This window comes from Diuraphis noxia, unplaced genomic scaffold (genome assembly GCF_037042655.1).
Source record: "Diuraphis noxia isolate RWA-SAM2 unplaced genomic scaffold, SU_Dnox_SAM2 contig0005, whole genome shotgun sequence".
In the NCBI taxonomy this organism is placed as follows: Eukaryota; Metazoa; Arthropoda; class Insecta; order Hemiptera; family Aphididae; genus Diuraphis; species Diuraphis noxia.
Genome location: NW_028301715.1, coordinates 48,539,704 through 48,551,856, shown reverse-complemented (window position 1 = coordinate 48,551,856; position 12,153 = coordinate 48,539,704). Strand labels below are relative to the sequence as shown.

The 12,153-nt window shown below is 31.2% G+C and overlaps 1 protein-coding gene across 1 annotated transcript in view; it reads right to left on the bottom strand.

Annotated features, from left to right (window-relative positions):
- LOC107173390 (uncharacterized) overlaps positions 1–8,482 on the bottom strand; it is a 136,538-nt gene extending 128,056 nt beyond the window's left edge. The window contains exon 1 of the mRNA XM_015523911.2: positions 7,673–8,482. The gene's annotated coding sequence lies outside the window, so the exon portion shown is untranslated. The remainder of the gene's footprint in view (positions 1–7,672) is intronic.
- Positions 8,483–12,153: the final 3,671 nt, after the last annotated feature.

Sequence of the window (12,153 nt, the reverse complement as noted above, 5' to 3'; positions counted from 1 at the left end):
TCATGGCAAAACTTCCTTTTTAGCCTGCAGTTAGGATTTCTTGGGTGTGTAAGAATGGAAAGATCTTTTATGAGAGGGTTAGGATAAGTTTGGAGTCGTTTATGAAATCGAGTGTAGAAGATAATATGTTAAGAGGAAGCTCTTTGACTGTTCACCTATGGAGGTAATTATGAAGAATTTAATTATAGATATAGGGTGAAGTATTGGATAGACGCGTCGGAGTGATATATTTTGGAACGTTTGAATTCTATCAGTGTTAGCATTTTTTGATGAACCATGCATTAATTTGATTTTATTATTTTGAATTATCAAAGTAAATAATTTTCCCTATTGATATTTATTTAAAATGAATAATACCTACCTATAGTTATTGATTTCAGTGTCAACTAACAAAACTTATACTACCTAATGATAACTGAAAATGTATTTGAATCCCTTGAAACTTTAATTGTTTTATTCATTTTAAAAAACAACTTTATATGTTTAAATGTTTTACTAGAGGTTATACTCGTTTAAAAAGATTATGCACATTGCACATCTGTATCAGACATCAGTGATTAATAATACTAATTAAAAAATAAAAACTTAAAATATTTATTTAGATACTACTTTTTTATCTCTTATTATAATAGGTATATCGTCAATAGTTTGTATTAATTTCTAAGAAATGAAAACTAATTGAGTCTTATTGTATTTTTAAATAAAAACATAAAAAAAGGTACTGTTTCATAAACACGTAGCTACTGTAATATAATTTAATGTAAAAAATATCTAATAATAATATTTATTTATATTTTTTATTTTTTATTCATGATTACGTTAATCTAAAAACTTCAAATATGTAGTAAATCCTACTGTTCTATAAAACGATTGTTTCACGTTTCACTCTCATTAAAAAAAATACTAATACTTTTGCGAATAACTAACGTATGATTCAATTTCTAGCTATATAATTAGGTAGGTACGTTAAAATATAATTTTTTTTTAATATTTAAATATTTATTAGTCAACGGTATAAATATTTATAACGAATGTTATACTACAAAATTTGGGCTAAACACCAAACACGTAAGCCAATATAATGGAACACATAATAAACTAAATTATACTTCCGGTGTATAATTTGCATTACACCAGTCGTATAAAATGATATTTATGTAATCTAGACCATTAGCGTTCAGATGGGTTTTCAATTTGCTTGCGAAAGTTAAATAGACGCTCGTAGACATATTGTACCAATATTCTACACCATTAAACATAACACTATTAACACTGTTATTGAAAAAAACCCATCCAGGTAGTATATATTACAGCAGCCTTTTATGGTTGTAATTTATAAGTTGTCTATTCATTATAAGTTAAACGAATACATCCTGTTGAAACGCAAATAGTATAATATATAATATTGTATATAGTATACAAAAATGCTCTGAATATATTTTTACTGGCCCTTATTATAATTATTTCACTAAAATTAGATTATGGTATTCATTTTCTATTTATTATATAACATATATATTGTATTATTACGCTTATTTTTCTGTCAGTAAAGTCGAATATATTAAATATTTGTTAAACCTACTATAGTTTATTGAACGAAAAAAATAAATCGCCTGTGTTATACAATATTTGAATTCTAGTTGGTAAATTAAATATTTTAAACAAACACACAAATATTAAGTAGTCTCCTATCTGAATAATTTTTTTTAAATAATTACAATAAGTATGTAACTGTGATTACGACATAATGTAATCAAAAACAATAAGTAAAATTAAGTAAATTATATGATTAAAATAATACAATTATTTTTTAGAAAAATATCTTATCTTAATCGTTAAAAATGCATTATAATAGTTGTTATCCTATGATTAACAATGTACCTACTTTCTTTATGACATATTTTATGTAAAGGTCGTTCCTAAGCAAAACCTAATTAAATACAACTTATCCAGAAATCTGACGTAACATAATGGAATAAAGTTAAATACCTTTTATGTTGTTACAGTAAAATTGATTGGAAAATAGAAATTCTCTTTAACACGTTTCAAAAATCTTTAGTCAATTTAATTTAATTATAATTTTGTTTGTGACAGGTATTTTACTGTAGTCAACTATATAAATCTCTCTCTTAAATTAAATCAAAATTCTAAGGTAACAACAAACTCATGTGTTTAAAATTTTAATGGATTAAGTAATATAATATAATATGATATAACAGTTTTCAGAAAAAAATGTATATTATATAAATATAAATGATACATTATCCAATGTAACAGATCTTTTTTTAGGCGGCAGGTAATTATATTCTTTTTATCTTTACAGACGTTTTACCTGTAACACATATTTTTATATTGTTATTATTATTAATTCCACTCTTAATGATATACATTTTATGTCTAGAATGAATATAATATTATTAGGTATACGGTATTTTAATTGTATATATAAAATATAAATTTAAAAGATTGTATCTCGCATAGCAATGCGACACTGCAGTTTGATGGGTAGGAAATTATATTACACTATACACTAAATGGCGACAAGTCGATACTTGGGTGTGCCAAAAAAAAAAAAAAAAACGTTCTCTCACAATTTCTGAATTGTTACGCGTTCTACTACAAACACCAGTCTATACACTATATAGAATATAGCTATAGAATGCCTGAGGCAGTTCACAGCCGCCGCCGACGATATATACTGCTGCAGTATTGGTACCTATATAGTATATATATACCTACTATATATTACGACCACGTCATCGGTAATTTCAATACATGGCCACCGATTATTAAGTCTTTATTAAGCACTGCCATCGATCTATTCTATCCTCCATATAGTCAGCTATCGATCGGTTTCGTTGTTGCAAAACATCGGGTTAGGCACCTGATCACAACCGACACCGGAGAACCGGTCCGTATGGGCTTTGCCAATGTTGTGCCACAGCCTATAGTTGTATGATTTATAATAATAATAATAATAATAAAATAATATAATAGGCGCAGTCAGTCAGTCGATGCCGCTGAGGTTTTTGAACCTCGTATAGAGCTCATTCATACGATATTATAATACGAATCAACAATGTCACACTGCAGCACCAAAATAAGAGGAAACTATACGACGATGTACCTAAATGTTAATAATTTGACAACGGTTGCAAAATTTGAAAAAGTGTAGCGGCATCAGTTACCTGCTATATATATATTATACAATGTGTTTTAATTTTTTTTTTTTTTTTTTTGTTACAATAGTGAAACCGAATCGTAGAACTTATCGACCTCTGCAGTAATCTGTACGGATACATTGGAACCTTTCACTGAAATATAACGCACACGATCAAATTTATGACACACGCCACCTTACGTGTTTTTAAGTACGTACATTATAGTAATAATGTTTTATTGTTTCGCTGAAAATGCATTCGCGTGCGCTACGTCGTATATATATACATATAATAATATTATATACGCGTTTCCCATACACACGCCGCCACAGTGGCAATTCTAAATAGGAAAGAACCTTGGTGAAGTTCCTTATTGGTTTACTTCCTGCAGTGGTATAAACAAAACTGATAGTATACTAGAAAAATTCCACAGGCTCCGGAGCGCAAAAACTATATAGATGTTGATTTTCATTCCTCCGCACGCGTGCCTATATATATATATATATATATATATATATATATATATATATATATATATATATATATATATACATATTATATATATACATATTATATATATTATACGTACACTGCAAGTACTTAGACACGGCAACAATTGTATATTATGTGTAGGTAGGTATACTACTATTATCACAAATAACACGCGTTTTAGTTACCCACATATTATATTATAATAATATAATTTCTAGTGCGTATACCTACTATAGTTCGATACGAATTGTTTTTGTGGTCATCTCGATCGAATAATATATTATAGTAACAGTGGAATCTCTCTGATCAGCTCCAAAGTAGTCTGATCGATCGGTGGTCGCGTATATACCCACGCGAAGAAATCAATCATATTATTTATATACACACCGACTATGATATATATAACATATAGGTACTTATATCAAGGTTTGGCTTTATTTTATGTAATATATAATAGGTACACGTTATAATATTATTATTACGACGACGTCATAAACTACTGCGTAGAACGTATATGGCGCTGCGTTTGCGTAAGTACAATATTTTCGACTTATATATCATTCTATGAATTGAGCGTATATTAACCTCAATGTGAAAAAATGTTCTAATATTTCTAACCACGATATTGGTGGAAACTTATACGTACCTACCATAATACATGTAAATTCTAAACGATCAAACACAATACAAAGTATAATAGCTAATAATAATGTATGGAATAAACGAAAACGTTCCGCACGCAAATATGATATACCTACCCAACACATCATAAATATTTTTTCGTCGCTGTAGAATACTGAATTGTTTAGTGTATTTTGGAATACCTCTGGACTTAAATCGATAAGGATATATTGACATCCACGTATATGATGAGAATAACTATCCCATTCAATTATTTAGGTAGGTATATATAGGTAATACCGTGCGTCTCGTCATGGGACGTAAATAAGTCGGTTAAGTTATGAGTTATGACGTACAACTCCACTTAAATTTTTAAAACACGTTTCGTACGTTTTGGTATGATAGATGAATTTGTTTGGCAGCGTATTCATTGAGGGCATCTCAAGTCGAAAAACGAATTCGCCTTATTGTGCTATAATTTTGTTTTATCTGCTAACTAGCAGAATGCTAATTTGCTCATTATTTATGTCCGAGTTTTATAAACGCCCACGGTAGGTCAGCAACCGCGGTCACCTCTGTCGAGATGATGCGACAAAAGCTTCAGGTATAAGTGCGATTATACCAAGACGTTTCCCGTTGGTCATCAATCTTACGACAACGAACGTCGCAGTCGCATTCACGACGTATTTCTTTAGCGTTTATAGGTTGTATGTGTATAGGTACTTAGGTAGATACAGCGTGTGACAGCATTTCGGTGGAACGAGTATTGAGCAAGTCTCGCTAAATCAATTCCGGTGTATGCACCTAGTGCCCCCTCCCCCCTCCCGAGGATAACGTGCTTAGCGCATGCTCATAAAGTGGTACGATGCACTGCATCAATCACCTATAATATACGTTATTCACAGTGGTCCCTTTGTAAAAACAATTTATTTAAAATGCACATATATTGTAGGGGCTTTTACGACTCACTGAATTTAATATCAATAGGTGTGTGTGTGTGATATTACAGTATCAATTTTAAAAACACGAGTAAACAAATCTCAATAAAATACTACCTAATAATATAGTCGTACGGTATGTATTTTATGAACATTGTATTATATATTTATACACAAATAATACAGGAGCGTATAGACAAAATAGGAGGATGTATAGGAGATTTGATTCCCTCGTAATGATCCATTTAGTATTTACCTAATAAACACTTCAATATATTTATAAGTCTATTCTTTTTCGAAAATATTATTCTTTTTAAATTAAATTTGATGTCATTGCAAAAAAATAATTTTGTACAAAGTTATATTTTTATCATTTTTTATTACTTTTATGCATGTTTTATTTCATATTCCGAAGCCAAATTTTTAGATATTGAGGTATTTCGATAGATGAAAACTTTTTTAAATGAGTAACTAATTGTTTTCTGCGGCACCAACACAGTAATATTGCAGTCAGAGTAACAATACAATTTGATTACAATGAAAAAAATAATTATCGAATAATTAAAACATTTTGTAGAAGCGACAATATTCTTGTACAAATATTTGAACAAACCTGGTTGTAATTATTGTTCTACATGATTTTGTCCAACTGGTCCAAACGTGGTTAACCTACCATTTAATACTATATTACTACATAACATAATATCTACTATTCGCGGTTTACAACTATTACTGTGATATTACTACTACTATTATTGTTATTATTATTTATTTACTATGCATAGACCTTGGAGCTGATCAGTCTTCCAATATATATATTTATATGAATTATGTATGTATAATAAGTCTATACTCAGGTATTTTCTTTGAAATCGTAAATAGATTTGTGTACCTACCTATTCAGAAATGTGAAAGGTGAAAGAAATTTTAAATGAATGGTCTACAACTTACAAGTAACAATAATAATAAGTGTTACAAAAACAAATATATTTTATTACCAGCATCGTATAATTTACTTGAAAGTTTCAATGTAATCATATCAAAACAAGTTACTTGAATGTTAATAAAACAATAGCGTTCATGAGTCGCATATTATTTATGAAATAAATAGTGCCAAAACCATATAATAAATTAATAAATACCTACCTTGAAATAAAAATTAAAAAATATTTAAGATCTAAAAATAAGTTTGATGCTAATTTTTATATGTTCTTTAATATACGTCATATACAGGTGACTTAGTTTTGATACTAAATGTGTTCGTGAGTATTAAATGCATTATGAATTATGATATATATATATATTATGATACTCAGTATGATATCAATGCTAGACCACCTTGAAAATAAATTATTATTGAATGACATGATTTGTGTTCATTTTTTGTTTTAAAAATATTTATAATAGTTTTGAATTACATTTTGATATCTACGTTTACAATGCGTTTAAATGGAGTTTACTCTTATCATATCATTGTATATGTATAGAAATATTTAGTATAAAATATAAGTACCTAGGTACTTCAAATTTGTATAAAAAATGTAATATGTACGTTTCTTCTTCAACTTTTCTAAAGGCTTAGCCTTGTCATAGTTAGAAAATAGATCTCCACTCCTCTCTCTCCAATCCCAGAGTCTTCAATACCCGCTACATCCAGCCAGTCCATTCATCTTTTCTATGAATGTCTATGTACGTTTATATTTAATAATAATCATTGAAATTTTAAATTTAAAGTAAATATCTACATATATAGGAGACACACATATATATATATATATATATATATATATATATATATATATAATGCCAATATTTGTTAGTATAATGATGAAATAATATAACAAATAATGATTTCAAAGCAATTTAATTAAAACTGTGTGTATATATTTCACGCTATTATTTTTAATGAAAGTTTAATGTTATTAGTAAAACTTAATGAACGAATAATTTCGTCCTTAGAACTGCAGCGTAAAAAGAGATGAAACAAAATGTATAAAAATTAATTAACCGTGACGATGAGTACTTTATTAATATTTGCCTCAACGATTTAATATATTAATTATATGAATTCTACAATTTATAAAATCATTCAGCATTCGGACGTGAACTCAAGAACATTACGGTAATTTAAATTAACAAAATCTTAAGTCTGACCATCAAATATCTTTTTGTCACCATCGATCACGGTTTTGTGTCAAGGGAAATTAATTTTTTAATTTATCATTATTATTATTATTGTTTTAATACAGAACGAAAATGTATAATAATAATAATAACAGATGTCGACGAAAGGTCAACGCGTATTGATGTATATTATAATATTATTATTGTTTGCGTGTGCAAGTATATCGATACCTATAGGCTATGTATTGTTATTAATTATACATATAAATACATATTTATATACATAATTTACGTATAATTGATTTATTATAACCTTCCACAAATGAGATTACGAACCTTTATAGTTCGGGTCCAGCGGGTGGTGGGCTTTAGTCGCGATTTATCCACAAGGAAGAATGTCCGTCAACAAACTAAAATACGATATCAAAATATCTGCACGTCGTGACAGACGCATCGTCGACGAAGACGACGACGACGATCGTAATACTATCATACGATTATTATTATTGTTGTTATTATTATTATTATTATTATTATTATGGCGTGTAGAATATTTTGCGTTCGTGCGCTTATTATAATATTATTATTGTGTTTTACTTTTTCGCGTAATATAATTCGGAACGGATGTCGAACGGATGGGTCGATTAGAGTATGTGGAAAAATTTCGAACGCGTCGGAAAGAAATTCGAAACGGAAGTGACGACGGAAGAAAAACTCGGACGAAAGAGATCGGCGAAAATCGAAAGAAAAAAAAACGGAATACACGCGCGATTCGCGAATGTGATTGACACGCACCGGCGCACACTGACCCGTGGTGTCCGCAAAATTATACGCGCCGCGCGCTCACGCACACACGCACACGGTCGCGTGGCCGCTCACACACACACACCGGCCGACACACGTACGCGGTATATACGCACACACGCACACACGCGACGACCATACACACACCGACGACACACACACGCGCCGCGCACACGGTTCGCTGAGACCGCGCGATGGTTGAGCAGAGGACGCTCTGTACGACGCGAGACGGACTGACGAGAGGCGCGACGCACACGTATATAATGCGATAAATGGAAGCCGCGCGCGGTATGATATTATCGTCGTACCAGCGGTCGAGAGCGTCGCGTAGGTACGTCTATATCACGGCGTATGCAGACAGTCGAACGTGCACACACTCGCGGGGCGCGCTCACACGCACACACGCGGCGGCAGAGGAGGCCGCGGCGGTACCGGCCGACGAGACGGTGCCAGCAGTGGCCCCTTCCCCCGGTCGGGCGGCCGTCGTCGTCGTCGTCGGGGGGAACCGCCCCACCTTCGGGGTAACCGGTCCGGCGGCCGCGGTGGCAGCGAGCGAAACGAAAAACGAGCGGAGACTCCATAACGAACGCCATGGTATAGGTCAACGGTTCTACCGTTTTCCAGTTTTCGCGACAATTTAATAGTAATAATAATAATAATAATAATCACATTATATCGTATTGACAACGTGCGCGCCGCTCGTCCATGTTGCGCGCGCGCTTAAAATGTTAATAATATGTGTGTCACAAGTACATATCGCATGTATAATATCTACAAATTAGTTATATATTTATATTATACTTAGGTGCAGCTTGTATAATATTTCGAGTGTGCGTCGTGTACGGCCCTATAAAATTGTAAATATTATTGTCTATGTGGAAATATTATGACTATACAGAGTGCGCCGTGCCAAGTTTTGGGCCAGGAACGCGCGCAAAGTACCGATAATGCAATAAAAATCTAAGTACCTATATTTGTCCAACATTTTAGGTACGGTGACCTCCTGTACGATCGTTTCCGCCACGAGTCAATTTTTTTCGTTTGCATAATATATCAAAACGCGTCATTAAAATATAATATTTTTTTGATGAAAATTATCAAATAAATCGAAATAATAATACGCATACGCGATGGCAGTAATAAGCTTGTGATAATAATTTATATTTTTGGTGAAAATCTAAGAGACCAAACTGTTCCTAATCAGACGTAAACGAAATAGGAGGATATCGTATAAGATTATATTTAAAAAAAAAGACCAATCCGACCATGTAGGTGTCGCGTTTTTTTTTTCTATCATTTAAAATTGTCCTGACAATAATCATCTAAACTTAGAGATACAGAAATAAGTTTTTGACATTTTGTAGACCAGATCATGAACTGCGGGTACAAGTATAAGAAATATGTTTTTTTTTATTACATAAAAATGTAAATTATCGCATTACGAAGCAGTTTATCAATCATGGAATTATTATTATACGATTGGATAAATACATATGTACATAAAAAATGCAAGCTAAGTGATTTAAGATGTCATGTTGGAGTGCAGTGCTACTGATTGGACGGGTAAGTTTGCCGCGTAGTTACAATATATCAGTTTCCATCGATATAGGATGAAAGTATTTGCGCAGATATTCAAAAACGTGGTAAGAGAAAGAGCACTTAAAAATTTAATATTTTATCATCATCGCTTTCCCGTATAAAATCAAACAAAAAAGTAACAATAATGCCATTAAATAGAACACCCACGACACTAAGTCTCGTGTGGAAATCGAAGTCGTGTCGCTGTAACTCATAATATACAGAATGTCGTAATATACATTATACGTCTGGATAGCTTTTATGCATCTCGTTAAATACTCTTACGTATAGGTATACAATAATACAACATTACACGTCGTTGGATCTGAGATAATTTTATTCATTTTGATAATTTATAAAAAAAAATCCTACCAGCTACGGACATAATTGAGTCTTAACCGTTATATTATTTTAATAAAATAAATTACAAACACAACATGGAATAATTTTTGTACATAATATAAATGCAATAAAATAATAATATTACCTGTGTTAAATACTGTTATTTATATTATTTAAATTGTATATAAAATATGCAATAGTATTTTCCGTTATTGCGATATGTCAGGTATATAATTTATGCAAGGTAGAGGACTTTTAGCCAAAAAATCACCAAATATGCACTTGAATATCCAAAATAAAAAATATATCTAAAATATGAATTTTTAAAACAATATAAAAATTTCTAATATTTTTATTTATTTTCTGTACTTATTAAATTTATGAAATTATCAGGCTTCTAGGAAAAACGTGTGTTGGGGCCAATCAAAAATCCTATTATTTGAAAAAAATAATAAATTTATCTCTTTCTTGTATTATTTAAAAATAAAAACTTCGGTGTAGAAGATATTGATAAAATCATTAATTTAGTTAAAATATGTTTAAAAACTATAAAATCAAAGTCCTAAAAACAAAAAATATGAATTTATAAGCAAAATAAAGTTTCAAAACTAGCTTTGTGAGATCATAAAACGTATTTATTTCGTATCCGGCTATTTTTTTTTTACTGTATATATAACAAATATGCTACAAGTCATCATGCTCTAAGTTAATAATATGTATACAATATTTCAAAATATTGAAACAATAAATTTCAGGACTAAGGTATTTAATAAAATATCAATATATTCTCTTAAATTTTCAGATTTGAACTAAAATTTGGCATTGTATTAAAAAACATAAGTCGGGATAATCGTATCAGATTCATGTAATTTCATTCGATCGGTGTTTTTTTGATTATTGTATCTTCAACAGTTATAAAATGGTTTAAATATAAATATATTATTTTTTATCATTACTCATAACTCATAAGTATACGCATAATGTATAGGTAGTGTATACAACAGTGGCTCACAACAGTAAAAATTTCAATTATTACAAACACAAAAAATAAAATTCATAACAACAAAATATAGTACTGATCTAAATATCATTAAACATTTAATAGGCGTGTCGTTAGAATTAAGTCGACGATTTTAACCTGATTAAGTCATCGTAGAAAATTCAAAATCATTTATTGAGTTACCTGAACCTGAAGTCAACGTTGTATTCGATTGATCGGTGTCAGAATATAGACAATAATTTTGACGATGAGTGTATAATAATGTGCTGTCCAGAAAAAAAGCGTTTTTGTGACACACGAGTATTGGTTTGAGGGACGTTAACAATTATTTGACCAATAAGTAATTCAGGTTAATATCATGTAAGTAACAGGTAGTTTGTGTGACCTGCAAGTCACATCGTGTAATTTTATTTTTTTCTTCCGAACTAATCGATCATAGTCTTTATGGACTCGATACTGAATTATGGTATTTGCCCAGGCAGAGCTTTTGGGTATAATAAATGTGGAAAAACAATATTGTTATTGCCTTATCATTTTATCAGGTACCTTAGTACCTATGTATTATTGACTTAAAATAAATCTGTATTGTGCAGCATATATGGTGTATAGGTTAGGTGCCACATCTATATATACGTCATGTCGTCATATTGACGAGAGAACAATATAATATGTATTATTTCGCGTATAATATAATATCGAGTAGACGTTTGTCGAGTATATCGCATTACGGGTCTGCCCTCTGCGCGGGTAGGTATCAATCTACAGCAGCAACGTGTTGGTTGTCTGCGGCGCAATAATGTCAGACCGATGACGATATATCTCTACCTTCAAGAGTTCACCGATGAGGTTTTCACCAATCATTGCCACCGGCAGCGTAATTGCTGCAGCAGTCACTGTAAATGTCAGTTCCCACGGCTGTATGGTGTACGCGCACTCGTTACATTCGAAAAAATTCGCTAATCTACCAATGTATAGATAGGTGTGACAATTACATGGACGTCTAGTGATTATCATAATAATAGGTACGGGTGGGCGGTAGGTAGGTACCACACCGCGGATTTGTTGGGCTTGGCGCGCCCGGTACAATGGACAA